Below are 25,186 nucleotides of genomic sequence, written 5' to 3' on the forward strand. Positions count from 1 at the left end.
CAGCTCTCATGGTTGGGACCCTTGAGGGTCTCTCATCCAGTTCATAAACTAGACAATACGTTGCTGTGAACTATGGTTGCCCTGCTGTGCTGTGAGGCTCTAGAACTCAATCCTCCTGACTATTTTGTTATCATTACCCAACCTACCCCTCCCCTATCTTCCTAAGCTCTTCTAATCACTGTTCTAATCTCTTCTACTTTGACATCAACTTTTTTTAACTTCCACGTAGGAGAAAGAACGTGTACTATTTGTCCACTTTTTATTTCACTTAATGTCCTACAGTTTCATTCATGTTGCTGTACATGACAGAATTACATTCTCTTTATGACTGGATAATATTCCACTGTGTGTGAAGGTAGAGCCCAGTGCCTATGCAAGCTAGGCAAGCACCCTACCACTAAGCTACACCTCAGGCTGTTATGGTTTGGATCTTTAATATCCCCTGAAAAGCTCCAGTGTTAGGCAATCCAGGGGGGTTTAGAAATGATGTGATGAGAGTATAACAGCCATAACCCCATTAATTCATGTGATGGATTAATAATTAAGAAAAACTACTGGGTGGTAACTGTAGGCAGGTGAGACATGGATGAATGAAGTAGGTCACTGGGGACATGCCCTTGAACTATATCTTGTTCCTGACTCCTTGTGCTCTCTCTGTTTCCTGCCTACCATGAGCAGAGCAGTTTTTTTTTTTTCTACCAAGATGTTTTGTCTCACCACCAAGATGTTTTGCCTCACCCCAGGCCCAAAGCAAAGAAATCAGCCTTCCATGGACTGAGACCTCTGCAACCTTGAGCTCCAAATAAGCTTTTCCTCCTCTAAGTTGTTCTTGGTGGGGTATTTTGGTCATAGCAAAGAAAAGCTAATATAGACATTGGTACCAGGGTGAGGTAATGGCTGTGACTAACCTGACCATATGGTTCAGAAGACTTTTTAATGGTTTGGGGATACAGGCTGTGGATACCTCAGAATGTTGTAAGCAGAGCTTAAAGGGCAATTCGGACAGGAGCTCAGAAGATCAGAATGACAGGAGGAATGTGGACAGTAAAGACTGTGCTCATGCAGCTTCAGATAGGAATGAGGACTCCACTGAGAATTGGACTAGAAGCCATTCAGGTTACATTTTTGGAAAAGAGCTTGTTAACATTTTATCCATGTCCTGAGATTTTATGTGAAGACAAATTTACAAGTGATAATAAGCCAGGCATGGTGGCACATGTAAGATCAGGTGAGGCGGGCAGCAAACAAAGGTGGCAGGTTTAAAAAGGCCACCAAACGAGGCTTTATTTAAGACTCACTCCTGGGTAGAACTCAATCAGACTGACAGAGTGGACGGGAGAAGGGTTTGAGGAGAAACCACAGCGTGGGACCTTGACCGGACTGGGATTTTATGGGGCTCATGGCAGGAAGGGAAGGACTGGAGACAGGAAAAGGCGTTTTTAGGGTCCCTTGTCCCACTGGAGTTGGTCAGGGGAGCTGGCTGAACTCCAGGATTGGCCAGGGGGTCTCACTGATTGACAGCCGTTTCTGTCGGCGCCTGATTGATGTTTCTTTCCTGAGTGGGCTGCTTTGTTCTGAGTCTCTGCCACTGACCTTGTAAGGGTCCGCGAAAAGTCGGAGGAAGAGACCACCAAGAGACTGACTCATGCTGAAAGACCCTAGCCCAGTTAGCCCAGTTACCTAAGGCCAAGATATGAAACCAAGATATCAGGCAGGCCATAAACAGGTTCAGGCGCCAGGCATGTTTTCCGGACAACCGGTTGAAGAACAGAGCACCCGCATCCTGAGGCATGAATGAATAAACCGGAACAGATAAGCAGGAACAGAAAGAATAGAATGCAGACCTGTGGTTTTTGGAATGCAGACCTGTACCCCCTAGGTGGCCTATATGCTAGATTTAAACAAACCAATAAGAAACCTGTTGCTTCCCGCGCGCGCGAAACCTGTCCCAAACCCTATAAAAATCTCTGTATCCCCAAGCCCGGTGTGCCAGTTCACCAAAGCTCCGGCTGAGGTTCTACTGGGCACCCGCAGGCGCCTGTGTCCCAATAAACCCCCTCGTGCTTTTGCAGCCAGTGTTTCGTGTGATTCTCCTTGGACAGGGAAACGGGGGTCTTTCATAAACGGGGTGTTTTTCAATGCAATTGCAGAAAGGGATTTATTGAGGATCCAATTCAGCGTGCTGAGGCTCTAGGCTCACTCAAGAAGAGAGAGCAGCCCAGAGCCCAGAGCAGAGGCTAAGCAGTGCTTAAGTACACTTTTTGGGGAGGGCAGGGGCTTTGCATACATCAGAACAAATCAGCATGAGGCGCGGGAAAATTGAACAACAACTCTCATACATGATTAGCACATTCATTGGCAGGAACAGGTTGGGTGGGGGTGATTGGTCACTCCTAAGCGGGGTATACATTCAAACTGATTGGTTTGGGCCTTATATGCCTATGTGACAAGCTGTATAGGGCCCTAGGCTAAATGGGCAGTAGGGCGTTGTCTTAACTGCCTCAGGAATTTCAGGTTCTGGGTGTAGCAGAGGAATTTAACAATACCTGGTCTTTCACTTTTTAATTCAGGCTTTGCAGCTTAGAAACTTTACCCTTTCAACCTAACAGCACACACCTGCAATTCCATAGACTTTGGAAGCTGAGACAGGAAGATTGCAAATTCAAAGCCAGCTTCAGCAACTTAAGAGTCCTGAGCAACTTAGTGATCCCCTGTCTCAAAATAAAAAAATAAAAAGGACTGGGGATATATAGCTCAGTGGTAAAGAAGCTCTAGGTTCAATGCAAAAAGAATGAAGCAAGGAAGGAGATAGATGAAGTAATTAATCTGATGGAGGAAATTTCAAGGCAGCATAGCATTCAGACAATAACATGGATATTGACGGCAACTTTTGGCCAGCTTTACTGTGAAAATTGGGAGCAAAAAGCAGAGAGGAAAGATTTGAAACATTTTCAGTTTGACCAGACAAGCAGCACACATAATATTGGGACCAATGAAGTGTGACCATTGAAGACATTACTGTCGGGCTGGGGATATGGCTCAAGCGGTAGCACGCTTGCGGTTGGATTCTCAGCACCACATACAAACAAAGATGTTGTGTCTGCCAAAAACTAAAAAAAAAATAAATAAAAATATTAAAAATTCTCTCTCTCCTTAAAAAAAAAAAGAAAAGAAATTACTGTCACTAAAGATAAGCTAAGTACATTTTCAGAGGCAGAAGCCTTCAAGCATCTCAGAAATCAGCAAGACCCACCCATCCCAGGTTCAAGGTCCCCATATGGTGCTGGTTCTGCAGGAATTCAGGATGCTGGAGTTAGGGGTCATGGAAGCTTCCACTGAGATTTCAAAGGAAGACCTGAGAGACTAGGCCAAGTTTAGCAGAGTCAGAATCCCTGTAGGAAGCTCCTGAGAGGGTGATGTGTGAAACTATAAAATGAAGCCAAAGCTAGAAGGGAGACCCCAGGGCTGGGGATGTGGCTCAAGCGGTAGCACGCTCGCCTGGCATGCGTGCGACCTGGGTTCGATCCTCAGCACCACATACCAACAAAGATGTTGTCTGCCGAGAACCAAAAAATAAATATTAAAAATTCTCTCTCTCTCTCTCTCCTCTCTCACTCTCTCTTAAAAAAAAAAAAAAAGAAGGGAGACCCCAGGAACTAATAGATGCCAGGAATATGGAACATTGCCAAGGAAAGCTACAGGAAGTGAGAAGAGCCAACCTAAAAGAGAGGCCATGCAGGCTGCAACTGGTAAGGCCACGGGGCAGAGCTGCCAGAGCCCTTTGGAGCTCATGTCTTGCCACCCTGTGTCCTGGATGCTGGACATGGAGCTACAGGACCTAATGCCTACCTGGTTGGGTTTTGGTCCCATGTCTTCTTTCTATGACCCTATTCCTCCCTCTTGGAGAGGTAATGTTTAGTCTGTGTCATTGTGTATTGGACGAAGGTAACCTGCTTTCAAGTTTTACAGGGACTTACAGTCAAAGAGTTTGCCTCGAGTTTTGGAGGAGACTTTGATACCGCCGACCACCATGACGGTCCTTGCTTCCCTGAATACTGAAGTATAACACCAGAGAAGCTCATGGAGGCAAGTGTAGAGGGGAAAGAGGAGGCTTTATTACTGGATAGCACAAAAGACTCCCCTCCCTCACAGGAAGAAGGAAGCGGAGGTCTTCTCCCTTTCATATCTAAGGTCTTCTTTTTTCCCTCCCACATTCTTGTCCTTTATTTTCCTTTATCCTGCATATGAAAGGGGATGCATATGAAAGTGGGAAGGCCACAGGTGGGAGACAGGTGGGCCTCTGGGCTGGGGAAGAGTGATGGGGCAGGAAGGGCCTAGGGTGATTTGATTAGCATCTCCCTGTTTTGCTGGGAGCTGCTTCATTAACAGTTCTTTTGGATGGGCTGGGCCTTGGGGACATTAGCATTTCAATCTCCCAGGTGTTGTTCTGGTTTCCTGGGCTCAGACCAGACTCCATTTTCTTTATGGTGTCCATTTTCTTTATTAGACTCCATATTAGACCGGATTTACCTAACTACACTAACTACCTTTCTTTAAATCTGGCTTCAAATTTGGACTTGAACTTTTGGGCAATGCTGGAACTGTTAAGGCTATGGAGATTCTTGGAGATGGACCAAATGCATTTTGCATTGTGAGACCAGGTGGAATGTTATGGTTTGGATCTTTAATGTTAGGCAATCCAGGAATGTTCAGAGGTGAGATGATTATGAGAGCTGTAACCTCTTCAGTGGATTAATCCATTTGGTGGACTAATAATTTGAATGCACTACTGGGTGGAAACTCTAGGCAGGTGGGATATGCCCTTATACAATATCTTGCCCCTGATTTCTGGCACTTTCTCTCTGCTTTCTGGCTGCCGTGAGCTGAACAGCTTTTCTCCATCACACCCTTGCACTAGGCCTGGAGCATGGAGTTGGCCAAACATGGACTGAACCTGTTATGCTCGAATTCAGGACCCCCAAAAGACCACCAGAGACCAAGATCAATGTAAACAGCAAAGAGGTGTGTATTGCGAGCTAGCTGGGTCCTCCGCGCACACACACCGCAACTGGTGATGCTGAGAGGCCCCAGCCCAGGGTTTGCAGCAGTTTTATACATTCTTTGAAGAAGGCAGGGAACCCCACACACATCATAGCATCTCTTAGCAAATCATCACACACCACGGGAAAATCAAATAACAACTCTAAAAAACAGATTAGCACATTCACTGGCGGGAACAAGTTGGGTAGGGGTGATTGGTTAGTACAAGAGGGGGTTTCGTTTGAACTGATTGGTTTAAGCCAAGAGGGGTGTTTGTGCTGAACTACATGGTTTCCCAACTTATCAACCACCATAAACTACTGGGAGGGTCATCTGGCATCCCAGGTATTTCCCTGTCTCATACTGATTGGTGACTGCTAGGGGGTTGCTATGGATCCCCACCTAGCCTGACTGAGTCAGGGACACCTGGCGCAGCAGATCTCTCCTCTTATTTGTAGATAAACAACTTAGCAGGGTGGGAATGTGCCTAGGAGTGCTCTGTGGGTCTTTCCAAGGACAAAGGTCATGTCCCTTCCTTGGACAGGCTTTGCTCTGAGGTAGAGGCTGGTTTTTCAAACCTATAAAACCATGACCCCCAAATAAAACTTTTTTTCCTCTAAGTTGTTCTTGTCAGGTATTTTGATCACAGTGACAAAAACGTGACTAACACACCAGCCCCATACTAAACTTTTTAAAGCCGAGAAGGTCCAAGTGTGAGCCTTGCTTTGCCACCCTGAGGACTTTATTTAAGCTTCAATTTCCTCTTTTGTGTGTGTGTGATAGGGTTTCATGAAGTTTCCCAGGCTGGGCTCGAACTCATGATCTTATGAATTCAGTCTCCCAAAGTGCTGGGATTACAGGCGTCTGCCACCACACTTGATTCAGTTTTCTCTTTTTTTTTTTTTTTTAATATTTATTTATTTAATTTTTTTTTTTTAGTTCTCGGCAGACACAACATCTTTGTTGGTATGTGGTGCTGAGGATCGAACCCGGGCCGCACGCATGCCAGGCCAGCGCGCTACCGCTAGAGCCACATCCCCAGCCCTCAGTTTTCTCTTTAATGCAGTTGGGATAACCCAGTAGCTCAGGAGGCTGAGGCAGGAGGATACCAAGTTCAAAGCCAGCTTCAGCAACTTAGGGAGGCCCTAAGCAATTTAGCAAGAACTTATCTCAAAATAAAAAAAAATAAAAAAGTGAAGCCAGATTTAAAGTTAGGTAGTCAGTGTAGTTAGGTAAATCGGGTCTAATATCGAGTAAGATCTAAAATGGAGGCCAACTTGAGAATGAATTCGGGAAAACGCAGGACAATTCATGGAATGTTAATGAAATCTGGGAAAAGCCCAAGGCCCAGAGCCCATCCCAAAGAAGTGTTAATGAACAGCCCGCAGCAAACTTGAAGATGCTGACTCAGAAGTCCTTTCTACCCAGATTACTTCTTTGGCCCACCTGTGTCCCACCCCTTGGGCCTTCCCACCTACATTCCATCACTGAAAGAACTATAAAAAGGGGGAACAACCGCACTTCCACGGATTCCATCTCTTGGGTCCCCTTCTTCCTCTGGGAGAAGTCTTTTCTGCTGTCCTTTAATAAACTTCTAATTTTCCACTCTGACCTTGTCTTGGCGGGCTTCTCTGGTGTTAAAAGTCTTCAACATTGGGAGAGCAAGGACTCTTCTCTGGTGTTATTCTTCAACATTGGGGAAGTACCTGTCAACAGCGGTAACAAAAGGGCTATGGATGTTGCTCAGTGGTTAAGCACCTGTGGATTCAATCCCTAGTACAAAAAAAAAAAAAAAAAAAAAGTTGTCATAATGCTGCCTACATCAAAAAGCTCTCTTTCAGCTGGGAATGTAGCTCACTGGCAGAGTGCTGGCCAAGTGTACAGGAGTCCCTGGTTCCATCCCCAGCACAAACCAAAAAGCCCTAATGAGCTGAAGTAAATGACTTGTAAACTGTAAAGCTCCCACCAAATGTGAGTTCCATGGAAGTCTGTCCAGCCCTGGGTGCACTTTATCCCAAATGATCATTCTCTATAGCCTTTCCTAACAGAAAAGAAAAGAAGAAGGAAGAAGAAGGAAGGAGAAGAAGGAAGAAGAAGAAGAAGAAAAGAAGAAGAAGAAAGGCATGTTTAAGTTTTGTAGTTTGCTTACTTTAAATAACAATGGGTAAGAGCTGAATCATGGTGTGAATCACAGCCTGGACCAGAGCTCCTGGGACACATTCCCCACATTTTTAGCCAAAGCTTTGTTCCCTTCTCAGGGCCCTCCCTCTTCTGCTTTCCACCCTGAAGCCAAGGACTGACTCAGAGTTAAGGGGAAATAGCTTGAATTCCACAGCAAAGCTATTGAGCATTTTCTTAGATTCCTACACTGAGCCAGAGTTCCTTTTTTTTTTTTGGGGGGGGGGACCCAGAGATTGAACCCAGGCATGCTTAACTACTGAGCCACATCCCAGCTTTTTTTATTTTTTTATTTTGAGACAGGGTCTCACTAAGTTGCTGAGGGTGACCTCCTGCTTCAGCCTCCTGAGCCACTGGGATTACAGGTGTGTGCCACCGTGCCTGAGTGAGCCAGACTTTTTTGTGTGTGTGTTGTATAACCGTTTATTGCTTTGTCCCTCCCAGGGGAATGGAGGCCCCAGGAGGACAGAAAAATCTTAGTTCAGAGGTCTATACTCGGCTTCCAGATGTCCAGGCAAAGGGTCCAAGGGCCACTCTGATGGCCTGTCCCACCCCTCCAAGCCCAGAGTTGGCTCTGGGGAGGGGTGAGCATGTAGCTGCTGGTTACAGAGGACTGCCCCTGTATGCAGTGACAGGGCAGGCCTCATCTGCAGTTTGCTTGGGTGTGCAGGAGGCTCAGCGAGATGCAGGGGTTCCAGGACATGCCTGAGTGTTTGGCACCCCAGTGCTGGCATCTGAGGCCAACAAAGGCACCCATGGGTCTGGTGGAGTCCTGATCCGGTGGAGGGTGCCTGGTGCCTAACTTGGTCCTTCTCAAAGTATAGGCACAGGAGGGACTGGGTGGCTGAGCTTGCTGTTTTCCTAGGATTTTTTTTTTTTTTTTTAAGAGAGAGAGAGAGAGAGACAGATGAAAGAGAATTTTTTAAAATATTTATTTATTTTTTTAGTTTTCGGTGGACACAACATCTTTGTTTGTATGTGGTGCTGAGGACCGAACCCGGGCTGCATGCATGCCAGGCGAGCGTGCTACCGCTTGAGCCACATCTCCAGCCCTTTCCTAGGATTTGAGGTTGGAGTCCAAGAGCAACCCAGGGACGGCAATGGATGTCGTTGTCTCAGCCTTGGGGGTACCATAGTGTCCTGACCATGGAGGGTCTGGGGCTGGGATGGGCAGTGCTGCCTGGTCTGAGTCTGCCCTATCCCTCTATCTCTTGGTAAGAGTCAAAGGTGGGGGCATCAGGATAGGCAGCCCAGTTTTGGACTGGTAGTGGGGGTGCGGTTGGTGGGAGATGCCAGCTGCAGGGTTCCTGGTTGGGTCTCAGCGGGCCTGGGTGTCAGGGCGCAACAACCGTCCTCAGCAACAGCAGCAACCAAAAGGGCAGAACACTATGGTGGCAGCAGGGCGGGGACCCGCCTCACTGCTCTGGCCTGCTGGGGGCGCCAGGCCGCAGGCCTCATAGGGCTCCAGGCAGGCGGCGAAGGCCATGACGTGCGCGATGTAGTTCTGCTCCTGCACCCCGTGCACCAGGTGCGCCTGCGGGCCGCGCGCGAACACCGCCACGTCCTCGCCTGCGTGCGTCTCCCCTGACCCGGGCACAGCAGCCTGCTGCGTGTAGGTGGGGGCGCCGCTCTCGACCTCCGGGACGTCGGGTCGGTAGCCAAAGTTCAGCACGTAGCCGGGGCCCATGGCATACAGGATGGACGTGTAAGACTTGCCGTCCTGGGCCTTGTGCGGGGCCAGCCCGAAGATGGAGCTGCCCCGCAGCGTGTAGCCGCCAAAGGAGAAGACGTGGGAGTGGTCGGCGGCGACAAGGGTCAGCGTGTCCTGGTCGCTGGTGAGCTGGCCGGCCTTGTCGATGGCAGAGTCGAACATGATCGCCTCGGTCAGAGCCAGGTGAGCGGTTCCCTCATGGTGCCCGGGGTCGATGCAGCCCCCTTCCACGAAGAGGTAGAAGCCGCGGGGGTTCCTGTTCAGCAGACCCAGGGCCACCTCTGTCATCTCCATCAGGGAAGGCTCTTGCGCTTGCTCCCGGTTGATTTCATATTTTAAGTGTTCAGGTTCGAAGAGGCCCATGAGGTGGGTCACTGCTGGGTGCTGGGACGCCTGAATGAGCTGCTCGGGGTTCCACACATACCGAGCCCCCTGGTGCTTTGCCAGCCATTCCTGCACCAGGTCTCGTCCATCCAGCCTGATTCCATTCTGGGTGGTGTCACCTGGGTACTCAGGGTCTGGGGTGCCCTTGGGAAACATGAACTTTCTGCCCCCGCGGAGGATCACGTCAATGTCCATATTGGAGCTGCGTGGAGATGTCCTGGCAGCCCTCCAGCAACGCCGAGGCTGGCATGTCAGCATCTGAGTTCCAGTCGCGGTTCACCGAGTGTGCATTTGTGCCAGCTGGCAGGGATGCTGCACTGTGGTGGTGGTCACCACTGCTACGGATTTCCCTGCTTGCTTGGTCCGGTACATCACAGACATGACCTCGTTGCCTTGTGTTGTTGTGCACTGGTCAAAGTGGCCGGCTGCACTCAAGCCAATGATCAAGAAGTTGCCCTTGACCCCACACAGGAAGGCTGTGGCTGTGCCAGCGCTGTCTGGCACCTGTCTGTCCACGTTGTGTCTTGGACAGAGCCAAGACATATATGGGAAGTGGTCCATGGCCAGGGGTGTCTCGGGCCCCAGCTTGCCTTGCATCTATCCCTTTAGGATCCCGGTGGCTGTCACCGTGGGCACACCCATCCTGTCCCCCAGGAAGATAATGAGGTTCTTGGCTGAGGTCTGAATGGGCTTCAGCTTCTTGGCGGCGTCCAGGGCCTCAGTGGCTTTCTGGTTCCAGAAGGCTGGATTCTCCTCCTCCACTGGGATGATACCATGGGCCAGCTATAGCCTCAGGCTCAGCAGCAGCAGCAGCACCCGGGCTCCCTGCATGTCTGCGGGTTGGTAGTTGGTGGCAGGCTGGAGCACCCAGGTACCAGCTGCAGAGCAGGCTGTCTGTGAGCCAGACTTCTTGAGGTAAGGAGAGCCCTGAACTGGAGAGGTTTCCAAGAGACCAAATCAGAAGTTGTCAGGGCCTATACTCCCAGCTACTCAGGAGGCTGAGGTGGGAGGACTGTGAGCCTGAGGGCATATAGCCTGGGCAATATGGTGAGACCCTGTCTCAAAGTTAAAAAAAAAAAAAAAAAAAAGAGGGCTGGGATGTAGTTCAGTGGTAGAGCACCCTGGGCTCAATCTCCAGGGGGAAGAGGAGGAGGAAGTAAAGGAGGACCACTACTAGTAGTAATAATAGTTCCGACACATCTTGGACGTGTAAGTCAAGTAACTTCTTTAATGGGCCTAGACTGTTCTTGGTTTCAGGGCAGCTGAAGCCAGAATTAGACAGGCAGGCAGTGTAGATAGGTAAATCGAGTCAGTTCAGATCAAGGAGGCTAATTTTGAGAGAGTCCCAGAAGTTGGAGACTGTCCCCTGAAGGATTGAAATGTTGATTCCTTCAGAGCCCTTCCTCCACCCTTATCAAGACCTGCCTCCGCTCCAACCTGTAGCTAAGGAAACCTGTGGCAGGAATTGTCCCTCCCTAAGGGGAGCTATAAGGTTGTTAATGTGTCCTAGGTGGCTCCATCCTGCCTTTCCCCCTTCAGCACACCTATTTCCCACCTGTTGGCCATGCCACCAAGCATTTCCTGGGCCTAGCCACTTACTCAGGAAGGAAAAGAAAACAAACCAAAAAAAAAAAAAAAAAGATTAGGGGAAGAGAGCAGGAGAATAAAGGAAGCATAAAAAGGGCAGAACACTTGGCTTCCTGGGATACCAGCCATGGCCCCCTTCTCCCTCCTGGGAGAAGTCTGTTACCCCCCCCTTTTTAAAATTTTTTTATTTTACTTATTTAATTTTTTTTTAATTTTTGTTTTTTAGTTCTCGGTGGACACAACATCTTTGTTGGTATGTGGTGCTGAGGATTGAACCCGGGCCGCACGCATGCCAGGCGAGCGCGCTACCACTTGAGCCACATCCCCAGCCCCAGTAGAGCGCTCTTCTAGCAGGCATAAGGCCCTGGGTTCAATCCTCAACATCACATAAAAATAAATAAAGGTATTGTGTCTGACTATAGTTAAAAAAAAAAAAAAAGACAAAAACAGCTGCGCACAATGGCGCATGCTGAGGCAGGAGGATCTCGAGTTCAAAGCCAGCCTCAGCAACAGCAAGGTACTAAGTAAGTCAGTGAGACCCTGTCTCTAAATAAAATAGGGCTAGGGATGTGGCTTGGTCAAGTATCCTGAGTTCAATCCCTGGTACCAAAAAAATAAAATTAAAAAAAAATTAAAAAACAAAACCCAAAACCACATAGGTCCAGGTGCAGTGGTGCAGGCCGGTAATCCCAGGGATTTGGGAGGTGGAGGCAGAAAGAGTAATGCCAGCCTTAGCAATCTAATGGGGCCCTAAGCAACTTAGCAAGTTGTCTCAAAAAAAGAAAAAAAGAAGGGCTGGGGATGTGGCTCAGCAACTCTGGGTTCAATCCGCAGGACCCCCTCCCCACAAACAAACAAAACAACCAAACCCACATAGAGATGTGTGCTGGGATTGGTCAGATAACAAGACATTTCAGGTAGAAATAGGTACAAGGAGGGAAAATAAAGCAAGGGAAAGATACAGGGAGGTTTGGGAGGGAGGATACGCGGTGGTCAGAGAAGGCCAGGGGATGAAGCGTGTTGGAAGTGAGAGCTGGTGTCACAGAGCCTTCCCCAGCTGGACCTTGAGCAAGACTAGCCATCAAAGGCACAGAGGAAACGGCCACAGTGTCCTGAGGAGGGCTTTAGCACTGCCCATCTGAACAGCTCCTGCCAGCTAGTGTGGCATTTCCCCATGAGCTGTGTAGGGCTGACCCAACTAGGCGCTGCCTCCGAACTGACCATAGGAAAGGTAGGACTTAGTAAGCCAGCCTGCGTGACCTGGGATGACTAAAGTTGGAAGGCTTGGACCAGCTGTTACTAAAGGCAGGGCGGGTCCTTGGCCTGGAACTGCCAATCAAAGATATTTTAGGGCAGTAGTGACAGCAGCATTGCAGCAGAAAGGACCAAGGATACCTTGCTTGTCAGCGGGAGCCCAGAGACAGCTGGTCCAAGGCAAAGGCCAGCTTCATGGTGGTCTCATTAAGTTCTCATTCTCTAGAGTGTGCAGGGGCCTTTGTTTTTGTTTTTTCAGTCCTGGGGATTGAACCCAGGGGTCTCTACCACTGAGCCACCTTCCCAGCCCTTTTTATTTTTGAGGCAGGGACTCCCTGAGTTGCTTAGGACCTCACTACGTTGCTGAGGCTGTCTTTAAAATTTAAAAGATTCCTGCCTCAGCCTTCCAAGTTGCGGGGATCACATGTGTGTGCCATTGTACCCGGAGACAACTGACTTCCAAATTTTGATCCTCCTGCCTTAGCCTGGCTTGCAGGAGTTTTTATCCCCGTATTGCAAATAAGGAAACTGGAACAAAATGACTTACTTATGTTACATGGTAAGTCCTTGACTGAGTAAAGACCCAGTTTTTCCTGATTCCCCATCAAGTGCTCTCTCCCTAAAAAAGACCTTCAAGTGAACCCAGACACATTAGGGATAGACCTCTAGAAAGGTCACAAGTGGGGTGATTGGTGAGTACAAGAGGGGGTTTGAACTGATTGGTTTAGGCCACGAGGGGATGCTGAACTACATGGTTTCCCAACATGTTATCAACCACCATAAACTACTGGGGGGTCATCTGGCAACCCAGATATTTTCCCTGTCTCATGCTGATTGGTGGTTGCTAGGGGGTTGCTATGGGTCCTCACCTAGCCTGACTGAGGTGTAGCAGATCTCTCCTGTTATTTGCAGATAAAACAACTCAGCAGGGTGGGTATGTGCCTAGGAGTGCTCTGTGGTTCTTTCCAAGGACAAGGGTCATGCCCCCTTCCTTGGACAGGCTTTGCTCTGAGGTAGAGGCTGGTTTTTCAGCAACTCTTGGGAAGCTGAGGCAGGAGGATCACAATTTCAAGGCCATCCTTAATATATTAGTGAGAGCCTCACCAATTTAGCAAGACCCTGTCTCAAAATTAAAAGGGCTGGAGCCAGGCATGGTGGCTCACACCTGTAATCCCAGCAGCTCAGGAGGCTGAGGCAGAAGGATGTAAAGTTCAAAGCCAGCCTCAACAACAGTGAGGCACTAAGCAACTCAGTGAGACCCTGTCTCTAAATAAAATACAAAAAAAGGGCTATAGATGTGATTCAGTGGTAAAGTACCCCTGGATTTAATCCCCAGTACCAGAAAAAAAGAAAAATCAAAGAGTAATATTTCATGACATGTGAAAATTGTAGAAAATTCAAAATTAAGTGTTCATAAAAATAAAGCTTTATTGGAACACTTCCATACTCATCTGCTTACATAACGTCTAGCTGTTTTGAGCTAAACTGGCAAAGCTGAGTCATTACCATGGACATAATACAGCCCACAAGGCCCTTTACAGAAACTCTGCTGAATCGGAGGCTACAGCAGAAGCTCCCATTGTATTGATGGAGAACTTAATGCAGAGATAGAGAAAACAACTGGCTGAGATCACAATGAACCAATAGCAGAAAAGAGAACTCAGGTTCCCTGATAAAGCTCTTTTCCCTTTACCATATAAAGGCAGATAAGCACAGGTTTCTTGTTTTCTCCTGACAATGACTACTTTTGACCCTTATCTATGTATTATCTCTGCTCTGTTTCATACCAGTCTAATCTAGAAGTACAACCTCTTCATCCACACCCAAAATAGCATAGCAGGGGTGTAGCTCAGTGGGAGCGTGAGAGGCCTTGGGTTTGATCCCTAGTACTGCAAAATAAATAAGAAATGTAAAAATAGACAATCCAAACTACAATCAATGTACTGTCCTGCCCTAAAGGAAAAACAGAAATGATGTGGTCAAAAAAGCCTGAACTGCTTTTGGTGATGCCATAAGCATTTTCATGATAGGGTGAATCCTCCCCCCAGTGCTGGGGACTGAACCTAGGGCTGTGCACATGCCAGGCAGACACTCTGCCACTAAGCCGCAGAGCTACTACAGCCAGCCACTTCCCCTCATTTCTTTTGGAACAACTGCCAAAGGTAATTTTTTTTTTTTTTTTAAGAGAGAGTGGAGAGGAGAGAGAGAGAATTTTTAATATTTATTTTTTAGTTCTCGGCGGACACAACATCTTTGTTGGTATGTGGTGCTGAGGATCGAACCTGGGCCACATGCATACCAGGTGAGCGCGCTACTGCTTGAGCCACATCCCCAGCCCTGAGAATTTTTTAAATATATATATATTTTTTTAGTTCTCAGTGGACACACATCTTTGTTTGTATGTGGTGCTGAGGAGCCAACCCGGGCCGCACGCATGCCAGGCGAGCGCGCTACGCTTGAGCCACATCCCCAGCCCCCAAAGGTAAATTTAAGTACAAAAAAATGCAGGCACTTAGACTGGAGCACAGAGGCCAGTCAGTGGGGAGAGCAAAGCAGGCTCTTCAGGGCAGCCACACAGACACGTCAGTGTTTTCTGAGTGACAGGGGAAATGGAGGGAAGTCAGTTCTTACAGAGCCCAGGGGACACCCTTAAGTAGGTGAGTAGAACTGGGCTATGACTCACCTTCGTCCTTGTTCTGAGCAAACTGAAGAGTTTCAATTTCTTAAGTTTTGGGATGTTCAGTCATAAAATGGGGATAATAGGGCTTGTAGCCTAGTATCAGTGAGACATTTATAAAGTATAATTAATGTTTGCAAAGGGATTTGCCATCCTTGAGATTAAGCAGTACCCATGCAACATGCAAGACAGACTGGTGTTACTTTTGAGGGTGGTCACATTTTGTGGGTGTCACTCCTGTTGTTTACTGAGGCAGTAAAGGGGAAAGGGGAAAGTAGGTCATGATCATGTGGCACAATGTGACCCAGAACTGGCTACAGGAAACTTGCACAGGCTGATTTCCATATCAGATGACGCAGAGAAATCTCACCAAGAACAAGTCCCCTGTGACGAAATGGTTGGCTTCATGAACCACAGTCAGTCATGCCTACAAAAATCTGGTGGGGCTAATTAGGAAAACACACAGGACTTCTGGCTTTACAAGGAAGGGGACTGAGTCACATTACTCAGCAAAATCTTTCCTCGTCCTCAAGTCAGCTTCAGAGGTTTTCTGAGAACAGAGTGCTTTTTCTAATTAATCCCCAAAGCCCTGGTGCTGGGTGACAGCAGGATGAGGCGGAGGCCTCCCTGAGCATCGCCACACTGCAACACTAAAGCACACAGGAATCCCACGGAGCTCCTAAGGTCTAATCCTACATTTAATCCTACATCATTCCACTGAATCCTCTTCTGACTTTGGCTAATTATGTGATATCTTAATCTCCAGCAATTATGATGAAAAATGTGACTTCTCCTTGTAGATACTCCTTCAAGAAGAAAGATAAGGAAGGGCTTCTCGAAGGAAGAAAACCTCAGCTGATGGGAAACTGCCTTCAAGCTTCACCAAGCAAAGACATTGCTTTAGCTCCTGGAATACAGAAGGAAATGGAAATGTACTGAATTTCCCAGTTATTTTTTAAGTCTTATTTTTTTCATTTTTAAATACATCTTTTAGTTGGAGATAGGCCCAATGCCTTTATTAATTTATTTTTATGTGGTGCTGAGGATCGAACCCAGTGCCCCACACGTCTAGGTAAGAATTTTACCACTGAGCCACAACCCCAGCTCCTTAATTTATTTACTTATATGTCATGCTGAGAATTAAACCCGGTGCCTCACACATGCTAGGCAAGCGCTCTACCACTGAGCCACAACCCCGGCCCCTCCTAGTTATTTTTATCAGTCAGAACTTTGGTCCAGGGCTGGGGATAGAGCTCAGCTGGTAGAGCACTGGCCTCACATGCACAAGGCCCTGGGTTCAATCCCTAGCACCACAAAAACATACAACCCCCCCAAAAAATTTTGGTCCAAACAAATCCTACAAATATTTGAGAAGATCATATGGATACATCATGAAAATAAACAGTGCAACAGATGTTGGGTATGACCAATTGGGAAGGAATTAGGTATTCTCTCAGCAGAAACATCCATACATTTAAAACATCATTCTGTTACCTAAAAGAGTAAATGCATAGCCCCAATACTACATTTGCTTTGGAAATTATAATCTATTTTATTTATTTATTAGTACTAGGGATTGAACTATAATCTATTTTTAAAAAATTAAAAAGAGCTGGGTATGGTGGCACATGCCTCTAATCCCACCAACTCAGGAGGATTTCAAGTTCCAGGCCAGTCTGGGCACTTTAGTGAAACCTTGTTTCAAAATAAAAATAAAGGGCTGAGGTTGTGGCTCAGTGGTAGAGCGCTCACCTAGCACATAGGAAGCACCGGGTTCGATCCTCAGCACCACCTAAAAATAAACAAATAAATAAATAAACGTATTGTGTCCATCTACAACTTGAAAAAATATGAAAAAAGAAAAATAAAAAGTGCTAGTGATGAAGCTCAAGGGCAGAATATTTGCCTAGCACCATAAGGCCCTGGATTTGATTCCAAAAAAAATGGGGGAAAAAAAAGGGAAAATGAAAAAGAAAGAAGTAACATAACCCCCAAGTGCCCAGCATTATAAATGTCATTTAGAACTTAATTTATGACATTCACATAAGACAGACTTAGATGGTTTTCTGGCCTTTGTATACTTTTGTCAATTTTGTAAGTTTATGTGGCTTATAGGTGCAGGGAAAGCAAGGAATGAGAGAGGGGTAAGCAAGAAATGAATGACAGAGAAGCAGAGATCCACACGAGAGTGTATTTGTCAGATCTGACAAATAAAGGCCATCTCTGTATAGGAGAGAGAGGCAACACAGGCTGGGGTTCTGGGACTTTTATGGGGGAGGCTCAGGAATCAGAGCCAGGGAATGGTGAGTGTTTCTCAGAAATGTCCTGGGGGGGCTGGGGATGTGGCTCAAGCAGTAGCGCGCTCACCTGGTATGCATGCGGCCAAGGTTCGATCCTCAGCACCACATATCAACAAAGATGTTGTGTCCACCGAGAAGTAAAAAATAAATATTAAAAAAAAGAATTCTCTCTCTCTTTCTCTCTTTAAAAAAAAATTCTTTAAAAAAAATTTTAAAAAGTAAATAAACAAAATATAAGATACTGCATCCATGTACAACTGAAAAAAAAAAAAAGCCAGTCTCAGCAATATAGCCATATCCTGTCTCTAAGTAAAATATAAAAAGGGCTTAAGAAGTTAAGCACCCCTGAGTTCAACCCAGTGTACCAAAACAAAAAAAACTTGTAGGGTAATTTGGCATATACAGTATAGTTGACTCACTTCTAAAATTAATCCATAGAATATTTATTAAGCAAGTGTTTGCCAGGCACTGGTCTATATGATGAGCACTCAGTGGAAAATAAAATACACTAAGCGAGGCTCTGCCAAAAACATTTATGTAACTTACCCAGGAAAACAGACTGAGAATCCAAATCATTTTTACTGGTGTATTATGCCTAGCTGAAGTTGGAAAAATTAAGCACAGATAATTATCTCAACTCTCTCTCCTGGTGAATAACTGGCACTCTTGCATGGACTGGCTCAGCCACTGTCTTCACACAGTCTTCCAGGCCTTTCCCAAAGGCAGCTGTGTATACTCTTATCTAAAGCCGATGCCTTCACATCCAAGCCCCTTTCTTCTTAGGATAACAGGTCTTCTAGCCAATTCTATCCATTCTTTCCCACTCACACTGATTTCCTACTCTATCAGTCATGTTGTGCAAAAGTATTGTAATATTTTCTACATCAAAAGCAAACAATGAGCCAGGCATGGTGGCGCACATCTGTAATGCCAGTGGCTTAGGAGACTAAGGCAGGAGGATCATGAGTTCAAAGCCAGCCTCAGCAATGGCAAGGTGCTTGGCAACTCAGTGACACCCTGTCTCTTAATAAAATACAAAATAGGGCTGGGGATGTAACTCAGTGGTCAGGAGCCCCTGAGTTCAATCCTAGGTACCAAAAAAAAAAAAAAAAAAAAAAAAAGCAAACATCTAAGGAGGCTAAGGTGGATCACAAATTCAAGGTCAGCCTCAGCAATTCAGCAAGACACTTAGCAACTTAGCGAGACCAGACCCCCTCTAAAAATAAATAATAAAAAGGTCTGGGGACGTGGTTCAGTGGTTATTCAGTGGTTAAGTACCCATGAGTTCAACCCCTGGTACTTTTTTAAAAAAAAAGCAAAAAGCAAACAAGCTTTCCCATGGACCATGGGTGCCAGGGGTGAAAATGTGTAGGCTCAGCCAACAGTCATGAGGACCCAGGTCTCAGGGTGGGGCAACCTGAGCTCTCCACGTTAAACTGCTAGTGAATTCCAGTGTGAAACCACAGAAAACCTGGAAATGTATTCCCAATGCCACTCACACAGACGGAACGCTCTCTGGAAGGACTTTCTGCAACTCTGTACTGAAGTTCAAAGCTTCCTATCTGAAGCGAGATGTGGGGGTGCACTCCTATAGTCCAGGTGGCGTCAGAGGCAGAGGACTGCAGGCTTCTGGCAAATCTGAGGCTGGTCTCAGAAATTTAGCGAGACTCTGTCTCAAAATAAAAAAATAAAAGGGCTGGGATGTGGCCCAGTGGTTGAGTATCCTTGGGTTCAATCCTCACTGCCCAATAAATAAATAAACAGGCTGGGGTGCAGCTTGGTGACAGGCTGCTCACTGCTCACCTGAGAGGCCTTTAGGGATTATTATTCTCCAGAAGGAGTTAGTGCACCCGATTGTTCCATTACGTTCAAAGGAAGCCATTGGTGACCATGAGGGTGTACACATCAGAAGGCAGGGCAAAGCTGGCTCTGTGGCATCTCTAAGCATAGCCCTGGCTGGCTAAATCATCTCAGACTGCTGGTGAGTGCTGACTGTTACAAAATTCCAGAAAAATCTTTGACCAAATTCTAAGTTCAGAATTTGCAGGTTTTATAGGAAGTACTATTGTTTTCCAAAGAAAACGTGTATTATTCATGTCATTGTGGAGCTATGAGTCCATATCCTGAGAGCAACAACTCCTCCAGCCTTCCAGCCTAGCTCTTGTACTGAGGCAACACTCCTTTTTTTTGAGACACTGTCTTATTATGTTGTCCAGGCAGCCTCTGAACTCCTGGGTTTACCTGGCCCTCCTGCCTCAGTCTCAAGAGTAGCTGGTACTACAGGTGTGCACCATGATGCTTGGCTTATTGCAGGAACATTCTGAAACTGAAGAGACTTCCCAGTATGATAGCTGTGGCATCTTCCTTTCCAGGCCTTACTGCTAGACTTTTCCAGAGGTCAGATTCACTGACAGTCTTTCTTCAATTCATTCCAATTAACTTTTTGCCCCACCGAAAGCTGTTGTCAAGATCAGCAATGACCTCCTCATTGCTAAATACAACTCTCTATTCTCAGGCACCTTAATGTCTGCAGCACTCCATAGCTGGACATTTGTTCCTCCTTGTATTCTTCAATTGAATCTGTGGATACCACGGGTTCTCCTCCTAACTGGTTTCTCCTCAGTAGGCTTTGAAAATACCTGTCTTCTCCAAACTTCTTAGTGTGAAGTGTGCCAGGGCTTCCTTGATATTCTTTCCTTCTTTGCCTAGATCAGTGATCTCATCAGTTTCCAGGTTTCAAGCTTGCTTAAAAGTTGGCAACTTGGCTGGGGTTGTAGCCCAGTGGTGGAGCCCTTGCCTTGCACATTCAATCCTCAGAACCACATAAAAATACATGAATAAAATAAGGGTACTGTGTCCATCTACAACCAAAAAAAAAAAAAAAAAAAAAAAAAAATTGGCAAGTCTCTAACACACTTTTACAAATATTTACAGTCATGTACTGCACCATGATGGGAGGGTCAGTGACAGCATTATGACAGTGGTCCCATAGGGTTATACTGCCTGAAGCTATCTTAGTTTGTGTAAGTACACTCTATGATATTCTTGTAAGGAAGAAATTATCTAGCAACACATCCCTATTGTTAAGAGAAGTGTGACTTGTGTGTATATTTATGGCATAGGTGCACATGTAATGTATTTCATACGTAACGTATATGAAAACACATAGATCCAAAACTTACTTCAGAAATCAAGACCCATATACCCATATAAGACTTCCAGTTGATTGTTTTGTTTTTTGTGCTGGGGATCTAACCCAGGGCCTTGTGCATGCAAGGCAAGCACTCTACTAACTGAGCTATATCCCCAGTCCCTGAGACCTCCACTTGAACATCTAATAAACATCCCATATTGAAAATACTGAAATTTACTCCTATAGTTTGCAAAATTTCTTTATCCAGACTTCCTGAATTGCAAATCTCTAGTTGAGGTCAGCTTGGACAATTTACCAAGACCCTATCTCAAAATAAAAAATAAAGAAGGCTGGGGATGTAGCTCAGTGGTAGACTGTCCCAGGTTCAATCCCCAATACTACAAGGGGTGGAGGGATTGCAGAAAAAAATCCCAGGGTCTTGCTAGGCAAGCACTCTCCCAGTGAGCTCCATCCTCAGCCTATGTTTTCCCCTCTGTATTTTTCTAGCATTTACCAGTCCTATTTTTAAATTTTCTTATTATATTTTTCTGCCACTGCCTCCTTCCACCCTCCACCAAAACAAGCTCCATAAGAACAAAGATTTTTGTCTTGTTATTAGTCAGTGATATATTCTAAGCATCAGGAGTTGCATCTAGTACTTAATTGATGCTTACTATAAGGATAACTGAATTAAAATCCTGACTTCATAGTAGTTAAGTAGGCCATTAAATCATGATACCAGAATGATCAATCTATAGATTCCATATAATCTGCAGAGTTGTCAGAACAGAATTTTATTTTAGGAATGACCTTTTCCAGTTCAACAGGACAAACAAATGTTGGATGTTTTAGGAGGTTTTTTTTTTTTTTACTTTTATAGAAGTTTCTTTTTTTTTCTAAGAAGCAAACTGTTGGCAGCAAGATTTTGTTCCTTCAGATTCAATACTTCTGAAGCGTAGGGAAGCATTTTACAACCAATTATCCAAACATTTTTGCCTCAAAGGGGAAAAAACCTATTACAGTATGTGGGAGTGCTAAGTGCTGCCAAAAATATTTTGAAGGACTTCCCAAATTACTAAAGTCTCTAAAAGAGCTCATTTATCTTTACCAGGAAAAGGTTATTATTATTGTTATTGTTTTAACTTACGTCAAAATTTGGCATGAAAGGCTGTACTTTCCTGGAACAATGGACAGAGAAGCTTAGTGTTTCTATTGTTCAGAAGAAAAGCACACAAATTTCACCAAATGCAAAAAAAATAAACAAATCCAAAGATATGAGCCAAAGGGGCCCTAGCTAATACCATTTCTATTTTTCACTGGTCATCTCAGGGAACTTGGTAGAACCAAAGATTACCTACTCACAAAATGGGGTACAAATTAATTCAGACACCTCAGTTTAGAACAAAAAACAAATATTAAAGGGACAACGAATTGAATTGGCTACTCTGGAATTCACTAGTTCTGTCTGGCTGGATTAAACTCAAATGAGATCTAGGACTACATATACAAAGGCCTTTTCACCCCTGGGGCAGATCATGAGATTGTGGTGATACAAAATCATTGTTCAGCAATGTTCAGGCTTTCTGGCTTAAAAGCTGAAAAATGTTTTAAGGCCAATACTATGATAGGAGAGAAGGTTATCCCTGGACTTTTGTTCAACTATTTGTTGTGCAAACATTTGCCATAGGTCATAGGAAACCGTCAACAATGAAAATACCAACTACTCTAAGAAAATACAAATCAGCACTTTGTGTTAAAAAAAAATCTGGGGGGGGGTGCTGGGAGATTGAACCCAGGGACACTTTATCACTGAGCTACATCCCCAGCCCTTTATTTATTTTGAAACAGGGTCTCCATAAGATGCCCAAGCTGGTCTTGAACTCCATCCTCCTGCCTCAGCCTCCCTAGCTATGTCATCATACCTGGCTGTGTTGAATAATGGTCAAAGATATGGCAAATACATGTTTCATAAATAAAAACAAATTGTAGGAATTAGAATTGCTTAAACAGAACTTTTGGGTCTATATGAAGTACTGGGCAATTGTTTTTTGAACTTCTACTTCCAGCTTATTATTCTGCCTATATTATTTCCCGTTAAAACTAATATTTTAATGCACTTTCACTTTGGATGTACAGAAAAAACAAAATAGCACTAAACACCTAACATGTTTTTTAGAAATCAATGCAAAAAGCAAGCATTTCAAAATATTTAGACTCTATGGGGCTGGGGATGTGGCTCAAGCGGTAGCGCGCTCGCCTGGCATGCGTGCGGCCCGGTTCGATCCTCAGCACCACATACCAACAAAGATGTTGTGTCCGCCGAGAACTAAAATAAATAAGTAAATATTAAAAATTCAAAAAATAAAAATATTTAGACTCTTAAGATATGGCACAAAATTTAAAGCTCTATGCAAATGCTCCCACTCACAATGGAACAGAATCTGGAATCTAAAAGCCCTGAGATATTTCTTCCATCTGGAAGCCATCAAATCCTGACCGGTTCCCTCAGCAACCACGTTTTTGACCTTTTCATCCTGTCATTATGAGCTTTGCCCTCCTATTACTGAAACAGATAACCAATCCCTTAATTATACAGAGTAAGGAGGAGAAGAAAAAAAAAAAAAAAAACCCAAAGCCTCCTGTAGCTGAGACACCCATAGCTTTGAGACAGGAAGGACTGGCTCCTTCATGAACTCAGCCTCTTGTGAAGAAAAACAAAACTGTCATTCAACAACAAAAACCCTCGCACAAAAGCAAGGCTGGAAGACAAATTTAGCAGCCTGCTCTAGAATTTCCTGGCTTTGTTGATTGGAGCCACACGTTAACACTAAAAGCACCAGGACCCACACTTAAATATTTCCCCTGAAACGAGAGACAATAGCTCTTTCAGGATTTTAAAGGGTGCTGGCGCAGCACGGAGCGTACCAGGCCCGCCCGCGTCCACACAATCGCCGGGCTCAGGACTGTCCCGCCGCGGCCCCGACACGCGCTGCCCGCCGAGCGCCCCCTCCCGCAGCGGGGACAGCGCGAGCCCGGCCGGCCAATCAGAGGCCAGCGCGGCGCCCCGCCCGCCGCGCCCCCCGGACACCGCCCCGCGCCTGCTCTTTCTTCCCAGAGGGCAACCTCCCGGTTACACGGGGTGAGCCCCTCCGTCAGGTGTCGCGGCGGCCGCGCGCTGCGGTCGGCTAGGCGCAGCGCGCCACTGGCGCGAGCTCCAGCGAGCCTTCCCACGGTTGCGTGCTAAGCCTCCCCGCGCAGAACGTGTCCCTTCCAGCCTGCACGGGTGGGGCGCACATCCCACGTTCCAGGCGCTCGGGGCGCGCACACGCAGCCCGCCTCCTAGGCGTCGCGACCGGGCGGGAAGAACAAAAGGGCCGCCCGGCCCCGCCCCTGCCCGCGCGAAATGGCGGCCGCACCACAAAATGGCAGCCGGCCGGCCGAAGGCGGCTGTGCCGACCCCTCCCCGCGCCCACGCTGCCATGGGAGCCCTGGCCACTGGCACGCCCGCCCTCCCCACGCCGGTCCGCAGGCCTGGCCTGCGTTCTGGAGAGCGGCATCGCCCGGGCCCCTCTCCCAGCGTGTGCACACCCGCAGCTCCCCCAAGTGAATCAGGGGCAAGGGGCCATCAGAGCCGCGGAAGCGGGGCAGTTAAGGACAGCGGGGCTCAGCTCCAAAGTCAGGACTCCACGGCCCGCTGAGCCTTAACGCAAGGGCCGCTCCAAGGCAGCCCCGCAGGCCCGACCTCCTTCCGCCTCGCAAGCGTCCCTAGCGCGCTAGCTGTCCGCGCGGGCAGGGGGAGAAGCGCGCAGCCGCCGTCCCCGCGCTTTTTCCCCTGCTGTGGTGTCTCGGTAGGCTTGGGTTCTGCTTTGGCCGTGGCTGGACCGGTGGAAGAAGGGCGGTGGCGGTGTGCTTTTTCGCTTTTTTCCAGAAAACGCTTGTTTCCCATCCCTCCGCTTTCCCCGAGGTTCCGTCTTTCCAGAAACTTCTCTGGGAAACGCAACAAAAAGCCGCAGGCGCTGCAGCCTCTGCCTCCGTCCCTGCGCATGCGCGACAGGCCTGGAGGAAAGCGCGGAGCACGCCCAAGTGTGAGAGTGGGACGTGCGCGCGCGCTCGCTTGCGGGAGCCGATCTCACAATGAAGGGAACAGGTCTCCCCTCCCCCAACATTCCGTCCTTGCGCATGCGTGTTGGGACGACTTTTGGGCCTCTGACGGGAGACTGGGGGCAGATAGTTCTCCCGAAGGCTCCGGCCGTGGCCCCGCGCGCATGCGCACGAAGCCCTCCGGCTCGCGCTGTTTTCCGCGCTACCTGTGGTGGCGTGTTTGACGTGAAGTGTGTGGGAGCAGTTCTCTTGTTCCTTGCTCTTTGTTTCCTCAGCCCGGATTCGCGGAATCTGTACCCCTCGAGGGGATACTGGTTGAAGGGTGCTGGTTTTGTACTACGGTGTTCTGGAGATCGGCCCCGCCTCTGCCCGGGGTCTCGGGCTGGCCTCCCACTCCTGCCCACGCCGTGTTTGGAAAGGCAGCGGGCTGGATGCAGTGTACGGAGTGTGGTGGGGCCTCTAGTCCCCGGCTGAGGGGCGGGCTGGTGCCCGGAGCGCTTGCTCCCAAAGGTGTCCTCGGGTCGGGGCGCGGCCGGGCTGTTGGGCAGCGGGCTGGCCGCTGGGTCGGTGGCCTGCGGGCGCTGAGCGAGGGCCTGGGCGTGCAGCTCCTGCTCCCTCTGAAGATCGGCCTTGGGCAGTGGTCACTGGAGTGACCCGCGTTTCCTTTAGGAGGGTGGTGGGGATTGCTATCAGAGTTGTAAAAAGACAAGCCAAAAAGGAACCGCAGCCTTCCCGTCACGCAGTCCCCTTCCGTCAGCCCCGAGTTTGCAATGCTAGCGTCCCCCGGCGGGGGTCGAGGCGGCCACCTCGCCACCTGCACG

At 47.3% G+C, this 25,186-nt stretch overlaps 1 pseudogene across 1 annotated transcript; it reads right to left on the reverse strand.

Annotated features, from left to right (window-relative positions):
- Positions 1 to 8,281: 8,281 nt before the first annotated feature.
- Positions 8,282 to 16,604, reverse strand: LOC113191138 (intestinal-type alkaline phosphatase 1 pseudogene; annotated as a pseudogene). Its single transcript, XR_013342131.1, has 2 exons — positions 16,584 to 16,604; positions 8,282 to 10,245 (listed from the first exon to the last, which is right to left on the reverse strand). The product of XR_013342131.1 is annotated as an intestinal-type alkaline phosphatase 1 pseudogene (transcript).
- Positions 16,605 to 25,186: the final 8,582 nt, after the last annotated feature.

Source organism: Urocitellus parryii, chromosome 11, assembly GCF_045843805.1.
Source record: "Urocitellus parryii isolate mUroPar1 chromosome 11, mUroPar1.hap1, whole genome shotgun sequence".
Classification (NCBI taxonomy): Eukaryota; Metazoa; Chordata; class Mammalia; order Rodentia; family Sciuridae; genus Urocitellus; species Urocitellus parryii.